Here is an 8,295-nt window from a genome sequence, read left to right on the forward strand (position 1 = left end):
CTCCCAAATTAACAATCACGTAGAAATTAGTATTTACAAAGATGATAAATATTTTACGATCTAATTAGCTTGAAGTGTGCCTACAGAGATCTTGAAATAAAATATCTTACAAAGTTAGAGTTGTAAATAAATTTTATTCAAGTTGGAGTAAGAAGAACTAGAAAGTAACTGCAGATTTAATTGCCTTCCACTTTCATTTGAATTTTCTCAACCAACTCCGAAAAAAGAGTACAATATAAAATATAAAACTATGTTTTTAAAGATTGGTAACAAGGTAGCAAAAGATGGTTGAAAAAATTTCTTATCACTATTTAATAATAAATACAATTAATATTTAAATTACATATAAAAAAAAAAGAGTAACTTTTGGGGCCTCTAATTTTGTGAGGCCTAAAGCGGCCGCTTTAGTGGCCTGGGGGTTAAGCCACCTCTGCTCGCGAAAGAGCATGACCAAAACGGAATGACTGCATTGAACATGTTAGCCACAAAGAGGTGGTCGTCATTTAAGAGTGGATCCGCTACACTAATTTGACCCGACCCGAGCCTTCAGGTTGTCAGAGCCATACACTATGGGACACGTATTCCTTCCATTTAAACTTCTTGAAGCTATATTCTATCTTGGTATGTGTGTCTAGTTCAAAAATATTTTTCTTTTGACATATTTTAATCAATTTGGAAGGGGTCTTGGAGCAACGGTTAAGTTGTCTTTGTGTGACCTATAGGTCACGGATTGAAACCATGAAAACAGTCACTAATGCTTGCATTAGGATAGGTTATCTACATCACACCTCTTAGGATGCGACCCTTCCCAAAAATCCTGCATAAACGCGGGATACGTTATGCACCGAACTGCCTTTAATCAATTTTTTTTTCTCTTTATGCATGTCTACTTTATAGTATCAAGTTCTAGTAAAATGTTACTAGTAAGATGGTTCAAATTTGCTCCTAAATATATTATTCTGAAATTGCGATCTCCAGCTTTGAATTGATCAGTAGTCTCCACAGGTTCAACTTATACGAGAAAAAAAAATTTAAATTTCTCACTCCGATCGACTTTTGATTATGGTTTATATTTACCGGAGCTTCATGAGGGGTAATATTAGACTAAAAGTTACACATATACATGACAAATTTGACCCTTTTTATTGAATACTACCTCTGGTCCAAAATAAGTGATTTTTTGGCCTTTTTTTTTGTGGTCCAAAATAAGTGATTTTTCCAGATTTCAAGAAAGAATTAATTATTTTTTTCCTACATTGTCCTTGGAGTAAATAGTGTTGGAGTATGTGTTAGGAGTGTTTATGTGAGATAGTAAAGGTTAATATGGTCAATTTCATTGCTAATTAATGCTAAAAGATGGATTTCTTAATCTGTGTGAAAATATCCAAAAAATCACTTATTTTGGACCGGAGGGAGTACATAGCTGTATTCATATAGATATAGAAGTGTATATGTGTATAGAATAATGAGAGTTGGTTAAGTGGTTAGTGAGACAGCTGTCAACCACTAACCAACAATATAAACGACCCATTTGTCTCTGTAATGAATCAATAGAACAGTAACATTTTCTTCCTTCTTCCTCTTCTCTCTCTCAACTTCATCTTCTCTCATTCTGCATGCGTCTTACAGTAGAAGCTAGGATGAATTTCTTCATGGTATCAGAGCGCCGATCTTAGGATCTACAGCTCAGATTAGGATCTACAGTCTAGATCTAATTACCACCAGAAATCAGTAACAAAGACAGTTCAGATCTAAGCTTTTTTGAGCATCCATGGCCGGAAATGATGTTGCTTCGCTTGACCACAGTCATCCGCTATTTTTACAAGCTGGAGATGCTCCTGGACTCGTGTTGATACAACTCAAGCTCACAGGGCCAGAGAATTATGCCCTTTGGAGCAGAGCGATGAAATTAGCACTGAGAGGAAAGAGTAAGCATGGTTTTGTAGATGAAAAGTAGTTACAAAGGAGAATTGGCAGAGCAATGGGAAAAATGCAATGCTATTGTATTATCATGGATTGGAAGCACTGTATCGAGTGAATTGATGCCGAGTATTGTGTAAGCGTCAAATGCAAAGAAAGTTTGGAGCGATTTCCAGGAGAGATTTGATAGATCTAATCTCACCAGGATTTATCATCTGTGGAGTGCAATTGCGACTCTTAGGCAAGGTATGGATTCTGTCACTAGCTATTACACGAAAATGAAAGATTTATGTGATGAAATTGATGTACTAGCTCCTATTTCTTCTTGTGATTATGAGGAATCTAGACCTTCTGTTGATTATCTGAGAAACATAAGGCTATTGCAATTTCTTATGGGATTAAATGAAAGTTATAGCAATATACGCAGTAATGTGTTGGCAAAAAGGCCAGTTGTGACTGTAAATGAGGCTTATGCTATAGTTAGTCAAGAGGAGAGTCAGAGAACCTTAGGTGCCACAGATACCCACAGAGATCCACTCACAATGTTAGCAGGGAAAGGTCAAGATTTTAGACCTAGGAAGCCTGGGTTAATATGTGATTATTGTGGGTATAAAGGACATCAAAAGGAGAACTGTTTTAAGATAATTGGATATCCACCTGATTTCAAAAGCAAAAGGAAGAATCAAACAACTATAGGAAAAGCATATGCCAATAATGCAAGTGCAAACACAACTGCCACAAAGGAAGATAAGGCATTGCCAAAAATGCAAGCACCAGGGCAATTCTTCACAGAGGAGCAGTACAATCAGTTGGTGAATTTATTGTCAAAATCTAATGCAGGGGAATGTTCTGCAAACATGACAGGTATAATTTCTCTACTGTTTAGTGCAGATAAATGTGATTGGGTGATAGATTCAGGAGCAATCCATCATGTTACTTACTGTAAGGATGTTCTAAGGGACATTAAAAGTGCTGATAGCCAAGGAATAAAAGGAGTGCAGGTGCCTACAGGAAACAAATCAAAAATCACTCACACAGGAAATACAACTATATTAGAAAATAAGACAGTGAAGAATGTGTTGTATATGCCAGATTTTAAATTCAATCTACTGTCAGTGTCTAAGCTCACCAAAGATTTGTGGTGTTCTGTCACTCTTTTCCCTGATTTTTGTATATTTCAGGATCTTTACAGTGGCAGGGTGATGGGGATTGGTAAAGAGCACAATGGGTTATATCTACTAAAGGAGAACATAACACTAGCAGCTGCAGGATTTTTTGTGCAGCAAGGAGTTAACAGTGAACTTTGGTATTCAAGACTAGGGCATGCTTCAATAAAGACAATGGAGAATATACCAGCTCTTAGGAATAAAGTTGATTCTCAGACTCAACAAAATTGTGAAGTTTGTCCTTTGGCTAAACAATGTAGGTTGAAGTTTCCTATTAGCAATAGTAAATCTACTAGTTGTTTTCAATTAGTTCATCTAGATGTTTGGGGGCCTCACAAGGTTCCTACATATGATAGAAAGCATTACTTTGTCACCATTGTAGATGACTATAGTAGGTACACTTGGGTATGCTTGATTCAGTCCAAATGTGAAGTAGCTATTGTAATAAGAAACTTTGTTGCAATGATAAGAAATCAATTTGAATTGGAATCAAGGTGCTCAGGACAGACAATGGTACTGAATTTTTTAACTCTCAATGTGATGAACTATTGGCTTCTCTTGGAATCATACACCAAAGTAGTTGTCCTTATACTCCACAGCAAAATGGAACTGTGGAAAGAAAACACAGACATGTTCTGCAAGTTGCAAGGGCCCTGAAGTTTCAGAGTGCAGTACCAATCAGATTCTGGGGTGACTGCATTAAAACTGTTGTGTATTTGATTAATAAGTTGCCTACTGAGATCTTGGAGAAGAAATGCCCTTATGAGATGTTGCACAACAAACCTGCCAAGCTAGATCATTTAAGAGTTTTTGGTTGTTTATGTTTTGCAAGCAACCTACGTATAGGGGATAAATTTACAGCCAGGGCAAAGAAATGTATTCTTATAGGATACTCAGAGACTCAAAAAGGGTACAGGTTATATGACCTAGACTCCAGAAAAGTGATAGTGAGTAGAGATGTCACATTCAGAGAACATCTTTTTCCATTTAAGGAAGCAACAGATGCAGATGAAGATTTGTTCCCTTGTGAGCCAGTGGGGGCTAGTTCTGAAGAGACAACTCCATTTGTTGACCATAGCAATAGTACTGATGCTGCCAATCCTCTTGTTCTTACTTCTGCAGAAGCTCTTGCTCCTGCTGAGATTCATGCTCCTGCAGAAATTCATGTTACTGAACAAGCTGCACCAGACTCACAAGTAGAAACTTCTTAATTACCTGTCTTGCAGGCACCAGATGCAAACCAAACAGAATCAACAGTTTCCTCAGAGGGAACACTAGCTGAAGAGCCAATATATCAAGACCATCCTTTACTTGCAGTGTCTACTAGAAAGTCTGGCAGACCTTCCAAACCTTCCATTTGGCTCAGAGATTATGTGACTACAGTCAAATCAACCAAGGATACACCTTACCCTATATCAAACTTCATCACCTATGATCATCTTTCTGAGAACTACAAATCCTTTCTAGGATCCTTCTCAGAACCTACTGAACCTAGATCATTCAAGGAAGCTTGTCTTGATAAAGCTTGGGTGGAAGCTATGGAAGCAGAAATTAAAGCACTTGAAGATAATGCAACCTGGGAAGTGGTAGATCTTCCTCCAGGGAAGAAAGCTATAGGCTCAAAATGGGTGTTGAAAATAAAATATAAGGCGAATGGGGAGGTGGAAAGATTCAAAGCAAGGTTGGTAGCAAAAGGGTACACACAGCAAGAAGGATTGGATTATCATGAGACCTTTTCTCCTGTTGCCAAAATGGTCACTGTCAGGACCATCATTAGTATGGCAGCCTCAAAGGGATGGAACCTATTTCAAATGGATGTCAACAATGCATTCCTACAGGGTGATCTTTATGAAGAGGTCTACATGTGCTTGCCTCAAGGGTTCCACAAGCAGGGGGAGCATAAGGTGTGCAAGCTGCTGAAATCTTTGTATGGGTTAAAGCAGGCATCGAGGCAATGGAATATTAAACTGACTGAGGCACTTTTAGCAGCTGATTATACACAAATTCCCTATGATCACTCATTGTTCACAAAAAGAGTAGGTTCAGACATTGTCATTATCCTAGTCTAAGTAGATGACTTGCTCATCACTGGAAGCAATTCTGTTCTTGTAGAGGCAGCTAAACAGACACTACATAGTTCATTCAAGGTAAAAGATCTAGGAGAGCTTAGGTATTTCCTTGGGATTGAAGTTCAAAGGTCCAACAAAGGGGTTCTTCTTACTCAAAGGAAATATGCACTACAGTTAATATCAAATGTTGGACTTGCAGCTTCTAAACCCAATAACACACCTATTGAGCTCAATCAAAAGTTAACAACCATTGATTATGACACACATGTTGGACATACTGGTGATGCAGAATTGCAGGATGCAGGTAGCTACCAAAGACTCATTGGAAAGCTTCTATACCTAACAGTTACCAGGCCAGATTTGTGTTTTGCAGTCCAAGTACTGAGTCAATTTATGCAGCATCCCAAACAGTCCCATTGGGATGCAGCTCTGCGAGTGGTTAGATATGTTAAAGGTACTCCAGGGCTTGGTATTCTTCTACATAACTCTCCTATAAAACAACTTTCTGTATATTGTGACTCTGATTGGGCAGGGTGTCCAAATACCAGGAGATCAGTAACTGGTTATATTGTCAAACTTGGGGATTCATTGCTCTCGTGGAAGTCAAAGAAACAACCTACAGTTAGTAGGAGTTCAGCAGAGGCAGAATATCGTAGTCTTGCAGCAGCAGCTACAGAAATCACCTGGGTTCTAGGATTGCTCAAGGAGTTACAAGTTGATGTAGATGTTCCAGTCAATCTGTACTGTGATAGCAAGGCAGCTTTACAAATAGCTGCCAATCCAATATTCCACGAGCGAACCAAACACATCGAGATCGATTGTCATTTTGTTCGTGAAAAGATCAAGGCAGGGTTAATCAGTCCTCAATACATCCCTACAAGTTTACAACTAGCTGATTTGATGTCAAAAGGTCTTGGTTCTGCACAACATCAATTCCTTTTATCCAAGCTTGGAGTGTTTGATCCTTTTCACCCTCCAGCTTGAGGGGGAGTATTGAATACATAGCTGTATTCATATAGATATAGAAGTGTATATGTGTATAGAATAATGAGAGTTTGTTAAGTGGTTAGTGAGACAGCTGTCAACCACTAACCAACAATATAAACGACCCCTTTATCTCTGTAATGAATCAATAGAACAGTAACATTTTCTTCCTTCTTCCTCTTCTCTCTCTCAGCTTCATCTTCTCTCATTCTGCATGCGTCTTACAGTAGAAGCTAGGATGAATTTCTTCACTTTTCCCTTTAAAAACTTGACCACAGTAAAGTTTAGAGTAGAAGCTATTTTAACCTCCTACTTACAATTATTATATTTTGTTGAAGCTATCCCAGAAATGTACGTCGAATCTGAAACTGTTGAGAATCCGGAAGAGCAACATGATTTAAGAGCTGGTGGAATCATTAAACGAGAAAGGTCATTTTGGTTGCAAGCAATTTTAGGTACTACTATATGTCCCAGTTTCAAGAAAGCTTTAGTTATAAGGTTTTGTTTTGCATGTTTTCTAATTTATGGATTCAATGTGGTTAAATAATACGTCAATATTTACTTATAAAAGCTGGTTTGGGATCATATGATAATTCTCTTAGTCAATTGTTTGACATTTGAACAATATACATACAATATATACTTGTTGGGTTGTATATGTTACGCCGAGGAAGAGGCAAAACCGAAAACAAAGAAGATAAAGAACACCAAATTTTAACGTGAAAAACCCTTGGAATCGAAAGTAAAACCACGGGATCACAAAGATCTAAAAACTCCATTGTAACAATAAGAGGGTTACAAAATTTCTCCAAATTGGCTACACAATAATTGCCAAACACGGAGCAACATTAGCAACAAGAGCAACAACAAATCAATTGAATAAGGAGGAGAAGTCACAAACCGGAGCTGCTATTCGGGGTTCGAGATCAGATGCTACAGGCCTCAAAATCCGATCTCCACCGTTCAAATTAAAGACCAAGATGTTGCGTACACTTAATTAAAATTGCAGCCCAATCCAACGGTTAACGAATTGGAAAACGGGATTTAAAATTGGTTGGTCGGAATAAAATCTGCAGCAAAACGAATACTTTTCTTCTCTCTTCTCTATTGATGAAAGCTCTCTCAGAAACCAATCTTATGTGCTTAAATCTTTCAAAGACTTGTACCAATAAGCACAAATTCTCCAAGGTTGTCCTATTTATAGATAATGAGTGGTGCTTTCTCTTAAAGCCAAAACCAACTCTAAATAGGAATAATAACCGAATCCAATTCCGAATAGGAATGAAAACCAAAAGAGGATATGATTAGGCCATTGGGCCTTTGGCTGGACAACATCAGCATGAGCCCAACAAACTCCCCCTCCAGCCAAGGGGCCAAATGTATCCTCAAGTAGAGGAACTATTGTCAGGCTTCATGCCTGCCAATTTTTTGCAAAACACATGCTTATATGCAAGCTTAACTACGAAGTCCTCAGGATACTCCATATAAATCTCCTCATCTAAATCACCATGAAGAAAAGCAGTCTTGACATCCATCTGCTCAACCTCTAAATCTAGACTTGTGGCTAAGCCTAGAACAACACGAATAGAAGACATCTTCATAATAGGGGAGAAAATTTCATCAAAGTCAACTCCCTTCTTCTGGCGAAACCTTTAATAACTAACCTCGCCTTGTACTCGGGCGCAGAGGTATGATTATCTTGATTTACTCCGAATATCCATTTGTTTGATAAAGTTTTCTTACCTTTCTGCAGTTTCACTAATTCATATGTGCCATTCTCATAGAGTGACTTCATCTCATCCTCCACGGCTTCTATCTACTGATCTTTGTGAGTATCTTGCATGGCTTCATCATAGCTTTCAGTTTCTCTCATGTCAGTCAAAAGTACATACTCATCAGGAGGATAGCTCATGAATTTTTGCTTCTTCCTTGTAGATCTTCTAAGAGAGGTTTCAGGAGCATTCGAAGTAGTTACCTGAGCAGGAATTGGTTGTTGATCAACCACCACTTCATCAACTGGAGCATCCATAACATCTACACCTTGATGATCATTTTGATCTTGATCACTATATTCATTACTGTCTTGGGTTCCTTCATGTCCAATAGGTGCCTTAGCAAAGGAAACTGGATCAATATCAACTAAGCTCTCATTACTC

The sequence above is a fragment of the Nicotiana attenuata genome, chromosome 8 (assembly GCF_001879085.1).
Source record: "Nicotiana attenuata strain UT chromosome 8, NIATTr2, whole genome shotgun sequence".
Lineage (NCBI taxonomy): Eukaryota > Viridiplantae > Streptophyta > Magnoliopsida > Solanales > Solanaceae > Nicotiana > Nicotiana attenuata.